Here is a 14,295-nt window from a genome sequence, read left to right on the forward strand (position 1 = left end):
CAAAATCACTTTGTGACAGTTCAGTCTTATATTCTAAATTAACACTTTGGTGTAGATTGAACGACATATTGTCTGATATTTGTAATTCATTTTCCTCAGTTAAAACTTCTTCGGCGATAGATGTTAAATTCAAATCAGCTTTTTCCGCACTACCGGGTATATGTAAATTGATTTTTTTACATGTAGGGCTGTTTAATTCCCGTATTTTTCTTTTTCTATTAGTATTTGGTGTTTTCATTATTGAAGCTGGTGATGAATTAACTGAAGAAGATATTTTTATTTCACTATTGTTTATCTCCCTGTTAGAATTAGGGGTTTTCGTTATCGAAGTTGGTGATGACGACATTTTTTTTGAGTCATATATATGGAATCGGGTGCCGGTTGTATTCAAAATCTGCCTTCATTGGTTTCTTTTGCCCCGTCTTCATACCAACTCTCGGTCGGCTATTTCGTTTCATTAATGACAAGTTTTTAACATTTGGATTATCTGAAATATTCCCTACATTAAGCGTCATTTTACAGCTAGTATGTGGTAGCACTGACCTGTGGATGGACAACTACAGGTTTCCCTGGGTGTTAATGTCACTAGTCGTTTCGAACCCTTAATGCCTTCGACACAGAAGATTTCATGGACGGAACCATTTTTATTTTGTCATTGTCTATAACGTATTGAGCTAGTGCTTTTTGACTTAAGTTTTTCTCTGCGCCTTTCCTTTCGTCATCATCCTTGTCATCAATTAATGTTGCGTTTTTATCAATTAATATGTTAGCTAGATCGTCGTTAACAATGTTTTGAGTTGATGCGGTATCATCTTGCTCCGTGGAAACGTCATCGTTTTCTACATTTTTTTTTTGTTTTAACGTTTGTCACACTGAAATGTTCCAGTGTTTCTTTTGCCCATTTTAATATTTCATCTGGTGTGCCTGATATTTGCGGAATAGCAATTTCACTTCTGTCTATTTTGGCATATTCACATTCTGTTTTCAATTTGAAATTACAGAAACCAGCGCGACTACACTGAATATCTGCGTAAACTGATTTTTGACACATAAGAAAGTTAAGACATATCAAGTCAACTGGAAGTTCTTTCCTGTGTTGTATAGACCTTACCGTGTTGTTCACAGACTGCTGGGTTTGAATTAATTCCAGAATAAGGGTTAAATATATTCATGTCTTCTAAAATCCATCGATCCGACTGTTCGTATATGGTAAGATGTGTGTTCTTGTCAGTATTTTCTAAAGTCCTGTGTCCACATTTGTTCCAGTTCACTTTTATTTTCGTTGTAGTCTGTATCTTACTTACATCTTAACAAAGTATAAACATGATTCAAATCTACAGATAGGTCATCCTTGCTTCCTTTCGTTTTATGGATCCATGTTTTAACATCAGTTTTTATGTGGTTCCAACAATGTACAATGGGAATTTCAGGAAGTGCGTTTTTATTGCAAGTCTTATTCCTGCTTCTCTGTCACATATAATATGATGTTTACTTTTGCTTAATACCCAAGTCACACATACGGATAGAAACGTAGTAATCTGTATCGATCCGTGCCTGAGCCGTACGGATTGATACGGATTACTACTTTATGGTACGGATCGATACGGATTACAACGTTTCTATCCGTTGCTAGACGTAGTTATTCCGGCGCGCCGTATGTGTGACTGGGGTATAAATTAGGAATATGCTCTTTCAATACATAGAAAAATCGTCCATGAAACTTTGCTTCTCGCTACTCATGCATCATAAATGCTTCTGGGATTATCTTGTTGCCTTCAAATAAAATGTGTTAGAGAAGATCTGTACTTTGTTTTTACTATTTTAGATGATGTTTCAAGGAAGGTCAAAATCGTCGCATTAGGAAATCCTAAAACAGTGTATTCGCAGGATACTAATATATCGCATAAAACATTGAAAACGTCCGAAAATAAAGGCAAAAATTAATGACATGCAAATATAATCAAAACGGTTAAACATTAATATGAAAACTTGATCAAACATGAATTTAAAAAGTATTTATTATCAAATACAACTTTACAGGTTGAAACGTCTTTACAATTCACCATGGCATATTTATTAAGGATCTTACACATGTCCTTTTGTTAAAATGATTCCATACCTCATGTTTTTTTTTCGATGTAAATGTGATGTGAAACCAAAACTTGTAGTCCTGTTTGTCGCCATATAACCTATACTGCGTTGGTGAGCCGTAAAACCCAAATAAATAAATAAATGAAAATTGCCATGAAGTACATCATTGAAGAAAAAAAAAACGTCAGTAAAAATATAAGTATTGTAAACTTTCCGAAAAGAAGGTCGCAACATCGTATATAATATCCTAAATATTGATAAAACACTTGATAATCTTATACTAGGTACAAACTTTACTCAAGAGAATGTAGACGAAATAGTCAATGATATATCATCCTTGTTTTTAAAAACATCTAGTGAAACTTTTGGATAAACAATGTAAATAAAAAATCATTCACCGGTATTTCTAATAAAAATTCTTGATCTCTATAAATTAAGAAAGAATAATGAAACAAAAGAAATTCTCAAACAAATTTACAAAAACACATTATTGAACCAATTTTATAATAAAGACACACGCTCAAGTATCAAGAAACTACGGGATGTTAAAAGTGAAACTACGGGATGTTAAAAGTGAAGACCCACGAAACTATTGGAAAATCTTAAATGGAAATCCAAAACAGAAAAGTAAAGCTGACGTAACAGATCTTTATGATTTCTTCACAAATGTAAACAATAGCGACGATGAAAATAGTAGTATTGATAATAATGATAATAATGATAATAATTATAATAATAATAATGTAGAATATGAAATAAATGAAGAAATAAATATTTTCATTACTGAAAATGAAATAATGATAGCAATAAAAACTTTAAAAAATAACAAAGCAAGTGGTTATGATAAAATAGTAAATGAACAAACAAAAGCATCTTTACCATTGATGAAAAATATATACGTTAAACTCTTCCACCCATTTATGAAACTGGTGTTATTCCAGAACTTGGGACAATAGATAAAGGCGACATAACTAAACCTGAAAATTATAGGCCTATAACATTGTTAAGCTGTCCAGGGAAAGTTTTTACCAGTATTTTAAATAAAAGAATAACTGACTATGTTGAATCTTATAACACTTTAATAACATACAAGTGGGTTTTAGAAAAGGTTTCTCAACAGAAGACAATTTATTCGTTTTACACCATATTATTCAATATTTAAAAAAATAACAAAAGTAAATTATTCTGCTCATTTATTGACTTAAAACAAGCGTTCGACACGGTCTGGAGAAATGGTTTACTGGAAAAAAGAAATACTAAAAATAACGGAAAGTGTCTCCAAGTAATCCGAAACATGTATAATGACATAAAATCCTGTGTTAAGAGTCAATTCATTTTTCTAACTTTTTCTCTTTTGATACAGGAGTTCGTCAAGGTGAAAATTTATCATCTTTGCTTTTTTCACTATTTCTAAACGATGTAAAAGACTTTTTCAAAAAAATAGTTATGTACAAGGAATAATGATTTAAAACGAACGAAACACAAATGAACTCTTTAATCTCAAACATTTTTTTTCATTTACTTTATGCTGATGATACAGTAATAATGGCAGAAACAGCGGATGATTCACAGGAGCTTTAAATACTTACGAACAACAGTTCAAAAACGAAAATTGTTGTTTTCGCCAAAGGCAGACAACCTATATATAATTTTGTTTTTAACAATGAATCCCTAGAGGTCGTGAACGAATATAAATATTTTGGTTTGCTTTTTAATAGAAGTGGCTCTTTTCTTAGTTGTAAAAAAACATATTTCAAACTAAGCAACTAGGGCAATGTATAGTCTTAGTAAAAATTCTAATCGTCTTAACCTTCCGATAGATTTACAAGTAGATCTTTTTAATAGAAATGTCAAACCTATTTTACCTTATGGAGATGAAATATGGGGTTTTGGTAAACTAGTTTTAATAGAGCGTGTACAATTAAAATTTTTAAAATATGTATTAAAATTAAAAAGGTCTACTCCTAATTATTTTGTTTATGGTGAAACGTGATGTATGCCATTGTCAGTAGATATGTTTTATTACCAATTCTTTAAGGTATTGACAGATAAATATTGTGCTGATAAGTGAAAAGTTTGGTACTCATGAGTCTTGAGTCAACAAACAGACTGAAACTCGGTATCTTATGAATAAATACCACTGATATACTGTGAAATCATTCTTATTTGTGGGGGAACAATTTTCGTAGATTTCATGGTTGTGTACTGGTTAGCGTCCTACAACCGCACACTTTTAACGCATTTTTCATGATAACTCGGGGAAATATATATATCTGATAATTGAAATTTCAGTACACTGAACCAGTAAATGCTTGGTTGTGTAAATCCTTTAAAAGAAATTTTCATTTTATATTACAACTGCTGAATTCATAAATGAATTCATTCCCCATAAAAAAAATATTCTGTTACTAATATTGCCGTGATACTGATCATTACGCTTGTTGGAAAAGGTATGGAGGCAGAAAGGAGACCGGTGGTAAAGGAATTTTGTTTGATTTTAGCACTGGACAAGTATCGCAAACAGTTCAAACATTTCTCTGTCGGAGTCATAAAAACTGCAGCTTTAAAACTTGTTTACAGTGCAACATGATTTAAAATTTATTTTGAAAAAAAAGACTAAAAAATACCACTTTGCCCATAGCCCACATTTTTTATTTTAATTAACCTTTAGCCTGCTGGCGGCAAGTGACTTTGCCTTTGTGACCAGTGCAGACCAAGATCAGGATGATCATGCACTGTTTGCTATTTTAGTCATTAAATTTTCTGTGAACATCCCTTTGAATGATAAGTGGTACTACCAAACTTGAATGATGGACCAGTCCATTTCAGACAATTAGCAGGGTTAAGGTTAAAAAATGCATATCTCCAAAACCATTACCTAAATATTGGTGCTGTTGGAAGAAAGTTTGTGTTACAGTAATGTATAAAATTATAATACGTATAAATTTTTGGCTACATTCTTAAAACTAGTAAATTGATGGTGTCAAGAGATTGTCTACCAGTAAGGTATATAATTCTGATATGTATATTTTTGGCTTCAGTCTTTTAAAACCTTTATACCAATATTGATACTGTCATCAAAAAAGTTGTCCCCTATTGTATATATAATTTCAAGTGTTTAATCAATATACATGTAATAATTTAGTAAGACCTTTTTTTATGCACCGCCTTTGTTTAAAATATTTACGGTTTTTATAAGGTCGTGTTACAATGCACCTCTGCCCAAAAAGCTTGTTCTACACATGTACAATTCTCAGTATAAAAAGATAACTTTAAAAGACATTGGTTTTGGGTTAGTATGTTATCAAGGATATATCTCTACCTAGTTGATCAAATTAATAACGCACCTTTGCCCAAAAAGCTTCTTATTTTACTATACATACAATTTAAGATGATACATGTGTTTTAATCACAGCATGAAAATACAGTTCAAACTCAATATCTTGAACTTCCTTGTCTCAAATTCCATCTATTTTGAAAAATAGATGGATAATACCTTGCATTATTGCTGCTAAACATATTTATTTACTTAATTATAGGTATCATTTATTTACATGTACATGTATTTTTAGCTTACCTGAGCCAAAGGCTCATGGTGAGCCTTTGTGACCGCTCAATGCCCGTCGTCAGTTGTCCGTCCGTCAACATTTTCTAAAAACATCTTCTTGAAAACCACTGGACAGAATTACACCAAATTTCACAGGAAAGATCCTTGGGTGGTCCCCTTTCAAGATTGTTCAAAAAAATTCAATTGCATGCAGAACTCTGGTTGCCATGGCAACCGAAAGTAAAAACTGTAAAAATCATATTAAAAACATCATCTTATGGTTCTCTATTAAGATTGTTCAAATTGTGCCCCTGGGGTGAAAAATGGCCCTGCCCAGGGGGTCACAAGTTTTACGTAGACATATAGTAAAAAAACTTTAAAAACCTTCTTGTCTAAAACCACATTACCTAGGCCTTTGATATTTTGTATTTAGCATTACCTTGTTGTCGTCTACCAAAATTGTTCAAATTATGCCCATGGGGTGAAAAGAGGCTCTGCCCCGGGGGATCTCATGTTTTACATAGACTTATATAGGAAAAAAAACTTTAAAAATCTTCTTGCCTGAAACTGCAAGGCCTAGGCTTTTGATATTAAGTATGTTACCTTTCCTAGTGTTTCTCTACTAAAATTGTTCAAATGATGTCCCTAGGGTGAAAAATGATCAGGTCATATTTCCAGGACTGTTTAATTATAATTACCTGATGACCCAAGCGATTAGGGATTACTTGACTGTGACCTTGACCTACTGACTTACGTTCTTGTTGTTTTTTTAAGATACAGCCTTGAAATTTGGATGACATGTACAGTTTTGCACACCAGTCTTAAAACTGACTTTCAATGACCATGCATGTGACCTACTGACCTACTTTCTAATATTTTAGCATCAGTTTGCCGTTTTAACCACGTGGCTCATATTACTCAGGTGAGCGATTCAGGGTCATCTTGACCCTCTTGTTTCATTATAACACGTTACAAGTAATACATTTGACGTCCGTCACATTTTTACTGTTATCTGTTTCCGTCTATTTTAGCATATTAAGTAACGTACTATGTATGACGTTATTTCCGTTGTTTATTATTATTGTTATTCACTGATGAAGGCATGTAGCTGAAACGTAACGTTGGAACTATAGTAAATTTTGAAACTGACAGCATGTTTGGTCTTTATTTACTTCATTACATCTATTTTGAAGACATTTTCAAGTCTCCTCCTGAAATTTGGTTATCTCGAAATAAAACACTCTATCCCTTGGAATTCGAGATACCGAGATTCAGTTGTATATATTTTATTTAATTGCCTCCTTATTATATATTTTATATACTTGGTTACTACATTTGCACTATTAAATAATGTAAAGTTAACTTTGTACTTCGAGTTCAAGATTTTAAGGCACAGCCTGAAAGAGCTATGGATGACTGAGTAACATTTGAAACATTTTAGCTCACCTGAGCCAAAGACTCATGGTGAACATTTGTGACCGCTCAATGTCCGACGTCCGACGTGCGTCGTCAGTCGTGCGTCGTCCGTCAACAATTTCTAAAAAATCTTCTTCTTGAAAACCACTGAGCAGAATTACACCAAACTTCATATAAATGATCCTTGTGTGGTTCACTTTCAAAAGTATTCAAAGAATTAAATTCCATGCAGAATTCTGGTTGCCATGGCAACCAAAAGGAAAAACTTAAAAAATCTTCTTGTCCAAAACCGCAAGGCCTAGAGCCTTGATATTTGGCTTGTGGCATCATCTAATGGTCCTCTATGAAAATTTTTCAAATAATGCCTCTGGGGTGAAAAAAAGGCCCGCTGCGGGGGTCCCAAGTTTTGCATAAACTTATATAGGAAAAAACTTCAAAACTCTTCTTGTCAAAAACCACAAGACCTAGGACTTTGATATTTGGTTTGTAGCATTGTCTTGTGGTCCTGTACCAAAGTTGTTCAAATTAATACCCTGGGGTGAAAAGAGCCCTGCCCCGGGGGTCTCAAGTTTTACATTGACATGTAGGATTTTTTTTAAAAACTCTTCTTGCTTGGAACTGCAAGGCATAGGCTTTCAGCATTTGGTATGTTGCCTTGCCTAGTGTTCCTCTACCAAAAATTTTCAAACTTATGCCCCTGGGATGAAAAGAGGCCCTGCGATTGGGGTCCAAAATTTAACATAGACTTATATAGAAAAAAATTAAAAATCTTCTTGACAATAATGTCCAAAAGCTCAAGGTCTAGGCCTTTGATATCTGGTGTGTAGCATTGCCTTCTGGATCTCTAATAAGATTGTTCAAGTTATACCCCTTGGATGGATAGAAGCCCTGCCTTGCGGTCACTTGTTATATGACTTATATAGGAAAAAATACTGTGACCTTGACCTACTGACCTACTTTCTTGTTTTTTTAAGATACAGTCTTGAAATTTGGGTGACATGTACAGTTTTGCAGCCCGATCTAAAAACTGACTTTCAGTGACCATGAATGTGATCTACTGACCTACTTTCTTTATATTTTAGCATCAGTTTGCCATTTGAAACAGGTGGCTCATTTTACTCAGGTGAGTGATTCAGGGTCATCATGACCCTCTTGTTACAAGAAGCGTAAGTGTTGCTGAATTGCTGTCAAATTTACTCTGTACTGAGCATTTATGGAATTGTGCAGCATTGAGTGTTACTTAAAGGCCCCTAATTTCTTTGATAAAATGTGCTGCACAAAATCATGATTTGATCATTGCCATGTTTCTCACTGCGGTGTAGTATTTTGCACAGACCAACAGCTAAGATAGTTTCACGCATCAGTTAAGTCTGATTCAAACAATTGATGTTAATTAGAAAAAAATGCTCTTTTCATTGCGTTTTTGTTAATTTTCTCAATTTCGTAGCTTTTACAGTATAGGTGACTCATTAATTAGGTTGCTCTTCTTACTATAAGACTCTTACACATGTTTGACTAATGTAACATCATTTTATCAGAATGTCATGTTAGGATAAAGCTTAGGGTTGCCATATCGAAATATTTTTCATATCGTATCAGAAATAAATGGCAACCCATTTTTATACACTTTTCTCTGAAAGTGCGGGGCGTATTATGTGAACACCTTTGGCGGCGGGCGGTCAGCGTCCAAAAGCATGTCCGTTCTCTAAGTCAAACAGTTTTCATCCAATCTTCACCAAATTTGCTGACAATGTTTGTGGGCATAATATCTCGGCCAAGTTTGATAACCAAGTCAAATTGCCCCAGGCTGTCTTGGATTATGGCCCTTGAATTACTTGAAATCTGCGAATTTAGCCTTGTCTGCTCTTTTAGTGGAATAGTTTTCATCCGATCTTCACCAAACTTGCTGATAATGTTTGTGTTGGCAAAATACCTCAGCCAAGTTTGATAACCAGCCAAACCGCCCCAGGCACTCTCGGATTATGGCCCTTGAATTACTCGAAAAACTGCGAATTTAGCCTTGTCCGTTCTCTACGTCGAACAGTTTTCATCCGATCTTCACCAAACTTGGTGACAATATTTGTGGGCATAATATCTCGAACAAGTTTTATAACCAGCAAAATCGCCTCAGGCATTCTTGGATTATGGCCCTTTAATTACTCGAAATTTGTTTTTATTATACGTAACTGAATATTTAGACGTATTTGTGACAGTCTTGTTTTAATTACATGTACCATAATAAAACAAGTAATAGTACTATATTTCCTAAAGATGAAGTGTCAAAGCAAAAATGTTGAAAAAGCTTGAAATTTTCAGATACCTTTACCCATGGGCAAGTATCTCCTAAATAAGCAAACAGACCTGTATACCAAAAGTATAATCCTGAAGTTTAAAAAAATCAGTAAAAAGTTGAAGAACTTTATATGAGCCACACCAGGAGAAAACCAACATTGTGCATTTGCGACCAGCATGGATCCAGACGAGCCTGCACATCTACACAGTCTGGTCAAGATCCATGCATGCCGTTTGCTTTCAAACCCTATTGCAGTTAGAGAAACTGTTAGCGAACAGCATGGATCCTGATCCACGCAGTCTGGTCTGGACCCATGCTGGTCGCAAATGCACAATATTGGTTTTCTTGTGGTGCGGCTCGTATACAGAGCAGGACAACCTTTAGTCATACCTAATACCGTATTGTCTTCAGAAAATTGAAATTCAAACCTGAATCTGTTATGATGTAATGATATAAAATATTGTAAATTTTGTTCTTTTTTCAGACGGGAAGGATTGCAAAGGGCATCTGCAACATTCGCACCATCATAGTTCATATTGAAGACATCGTAGTTCATATTGAAAGACAGTTCAGTTCATATTGAAGACAGCATAGTTCATCTTGGAAACAGCATCTAGTTCGTATTAACCCAGTCAGTTTAATTTAAATCTCAGATGGACAAAACAGAACTGCTTCCTGCTAAAAGTTCCAATGATGTCTTACCTTCATATTCACATAATATTCAACAACTAAAGTCTTAAGAGTTTAAAATCTGCTGTGAAAACTATTGAATGGCTTATTATAAACTGACCAGTTTCCAGTCAAAGTAGTCTACCTTGGATTTACCGGTATTTGTGTTATATACCACAGGTGGCAGTAACGTACCTAGGATACAGTATGGATCCATGAGCCATATGCACTTAAATTTACTACAATTATAATGTTTTCTTAGGGGAAAAATGACAAAAAGCCATTTTGAAAAAAATTTTGCTCATGTGACAATGAGCCATGAGAAAGGTGATCAAGAACAGTTTGACATGTGCATTGCTTCCAGGTCCGTACTTTTTTTTTCAAAACAATATTTCCTTAACAATGGTTGGCCGCCTTTTCGGCAAAAGATTAATCTTTCAGAAAAATCTTACTTCAAAACCCAGTTCCAAACCGTTAACGCATCACGAGCGAGCAACGGCATACGAACCGATAGTGATTTCTTCACCCGAATAAATCCCACACATTTTTCGCATCGAAGTCTCCCCCCTAAAACACATCAAGCTCACAATGCGAGTTTAAAATAACGTAATAACCGTTCATAACAGACTAAACACAAAATAACAAGACCGAAAACTAGGTTCAATCCTACTTTGTTACTTACAAATTCGCTATTTAACATTTTCGCTTTCGGAAATTACCTTCGCCTGCCATGATTACCGTTGACAAGACGGTGGTTGTAAAGAACGTTTTCATTGGCGGAGACAGTTTACGTATTTCAAACGTAGCGATAAAATCCAAAGAGTACCCGAATATAAACAAGCAGCGATGGCTCACGAGGATTATTTACCAAATTCAAATAAATAACAACTGGTAAGTTATTAAGTAGAATTGAACCTTATTTTTAGTCTTGTCAGTTTACATTTAGCCTATTCTGACTGCCTGCAGTGCTATTTTTAACTGACATGGTGTACTTGATTTGTTTTACGGGGGAGACTTCGGTGCGAAAAATGTGTGGGATTTATTCGGGTGGAGAAATCACTATCGTTTCGTATGCCGTTGCTCGCTCGTGAATAATTGATGCGTAAACGGTTTGGAACTGGGTTTTGAAGTAAGGTTTTTCTGAAAGATTAATCTTTTGCCGAAATGGCGGCCAGCCATTGATAAGGAAATATTGTTTTGAAAAAAAAATACGGACCTGGAAGCAATGCACATGTCAAACTGTTCTTGATCACCTTTCTCATGGCTCATTGTCACAGGAGCAAAATTTTTTTCAGAATGACTTTTTGTCATTTTTTTCCTAAGAAAACATGATAATTGTAGTAAATTTAAGGGCATATGGCTCATGGACCCATACTGTATCATAGGTACGTTACTGCCACCTGTGATATATACTTGACATATAAAATGAGGCGGGAGTTTATGACAGCGCGTTTATTTGTATAATATAATAGATATTTCATTTTCATCTTAATGATACTTGTCCTTTTTGTTATTAAAAAAATTCTGTATTTATATAATAAACATGTGATACTTATTTGAAATTCATAGTCTGCTTTTTGTGATGATATATTATGCTCCTTTTCCCTAAAATTTTCTTTTGTCATTTTTGATAGTTTAATTTGAAAAATAAAAATATATTTAACAGGTTTTTCTTTGATTTTAACAGGTGACCTAGTTTTTTACCACAAATGATCCAGATTTGAACTTGGGCTAAAGATCATCAAGGTCATCATTTTGACCAAGTTTCATGAGATATGGTCATAAACGAGGCCTCTAGTGTTATCAAGCTTTTCTTTTGATTTGACTGGATGACCTAGTTTTTGACCCCACATGACCAAGATTCAAACTTGACCTAGAGGTCATCAAGACAAACATTCTGACCAATTCTCATGAGTTTCAAACTTACACTGTGGACTCTAGAGTGTTAACAAGATTTTCTTTTGATCTGACCTAATGACCTAGTTTTTGACCCCACATGACCCTATTTCCACTTTGGCCTAGAGATCATTAAGACAAACATTATGACCAAGTTTCATAAAGTTTGAGTCACAAATGTGGCATCTAGAATGTTCACAGGATTTTCCTTTGATTTGACCGGGTGACCTAGTTTTTGACCCTACATCATCCAGATCTGAACTTGTTGTAGAGGTCACCAAGACAAATATTCTGACCAATTATCATGAGTTTGAAACTTAAATTATATGGTCTCTAGAATGTTAACAAGATTTTCCTTTAATCTTGCATACTGACCTAGTTTTTGACCCAACATGACCCAGTTTCAAATCAGACATAGAGATCATCAAAACAAACATTCTGACCAAGTTTCATAAAGATTGAATCACAACTGTGGCCTCTCGAGTGTTCACAAGCTTTTCCTTTGATTTAACTGAATGACCTAGTTTTTTCCCCACATGACCCAGATTAGAAGTTGAACTACATTTTTAAAGCAAACTTCAGATAGTTGCGCCACATGATATGATACAATGTCATGATGCATTACTTTTGCAGAAATTTTCCATGAATTTATTGTCTCTTTCATACTTATTTAATGTTTTGATACACTTTTCTATCTCTGTTATTTACTAAATACATTTGACATTGTCCATTATCTTCATCCACATAGGTGTAATTTAACACTCCAGTGACAGGTCCAGCTTCGTCAGATGTTCCCAGTTTTACTATCCAGCATCAAAATAGTTGAGCGCGCTGACAGCTCTTGTCCATATAAGCATGTTTCTCAGGAATTACTTGACCAAATGTTTTCAGATTCTACGTTCGTCTTTGGCATCATAAGATAACCTCACATGGCAAGTTTGATAAGTCTAGCTTACATTTTATAGCAAAAGGTTGCCCCTTTTCTACTAAGAACATTTTGCTAAAGCTTTTGTTTCCAAGCTGGTATTAGATGGGAGGGCTTCAAATAGTCGAGCACGCTCTTATCAGACAGCTCTTATTACATTTTCATTTCTCTAACTTTTCATTTCTGCTTAATGACTATAATATGAAATCATTAATAATCATGGAGAAAGAAGTTTTGTGGATTTCATGGTTGTATCATTCAACAAAATTAGATACTGTCAAACGAATAATACAATATATTTTATCTGCAAAAGTTGAAATCCGTGAATTCATATTTTCATGATATTTGCCAAAATTACAAAATCTTACAGTCACAAAATTATATGATTTTGAGGTGTATTTTTAGCCTAATGGTACTTTGCGGAACGGAACAGAACAAGTTAAGAGGACCCCACGGGGTATAATCAAAATGTAAAAAACAATGCTTTCAAACTTATCAGACCACCAACTCTGATAAAAAAATAACCTATTGCATTTGATTCATTGTCCTGGTTAGTCGCATGTTAGTCGTCAAATGAAGACTGTTCTTCTTTTCACTTATACAGTTTATTTGTAGCTGTATTATAATTGCACAACTCTCCTGCCTGAGATGCTTAACATATTTGTTCATGCATTGTTAAATGCTATAAATGCATGATGTATTACTTGATCATCCGGGTGTCCGTCCGTCTGTCATTATTCACGTTTTTATAACTATTCAAGGTACTGACTTTAAACTTGGCATATTAGTAGTTGGCAATGAGGCGATGTGTGGAGACCTTGAATCAGCTCTTCAGGTCAAAGATCAATTTCAGTTAAGTTGGTCTGCAGTTCGCAGTTCGCAGTTCGTAGTTCGCGTTTCGAACTGCAAACTGCAAACTGGTCTGCTGTTTAAAATTAAAATTTCAAGGTGCAGTCTGATCAGCACTGCCGTGCAAATTGTAGACAAGAATGCATTTCACAGTTGGTATGCAGTATGCAGTTCTCAGTTCACGTTTCTAAATGCAAACTGCAAACTGGTCTGCAATTCGCAGTTTACAATTCGTAGTTCATAATTCGAATTGCGAACTGCAAACTGGTCTGCAGTTTATGATTCAAACTTCAAAGTGCAGTCTGATCAACACCGCCCTGCGAACTGTGGACAAGAATGCATTTTACAATTCGAAGCCAAAAGCTTTGTAATCGAATTTCGAACTGAAGACCAGTTTGCAGTTCGCAACTGGAAACACGAACTGTGAACTGCGAGCTGCAGACCAGTTTGCAGTTCGCAATTCGAATTATGAACTACGAATTGCGAACTGAGAACTGCAGACCAGTTTGCAGTTCGCATTTGAAAACTGTCAAATGCATTCTTGTCCAAATTCGCAGGGCAGTGCTGATCAGACTGCACTTTGAAATTTAAATCGTAAACAGCAGACCA

This window comes from Mercenaria mercenaria, chromosome 13 (assembly GCF_021730395.1).
Source record: "Mercenaria mercenaria strain notata chromosome 13, MADL_Memer_1, whole genome shotgun sequence".
NCBI classification, from domain to species: domain Eukaryota; kingdom Metazoa; phylum Mollusca; class Bivalvia; order Venerida; family Veneridae; genus Mercenaria; species Mercenaria mercenaria.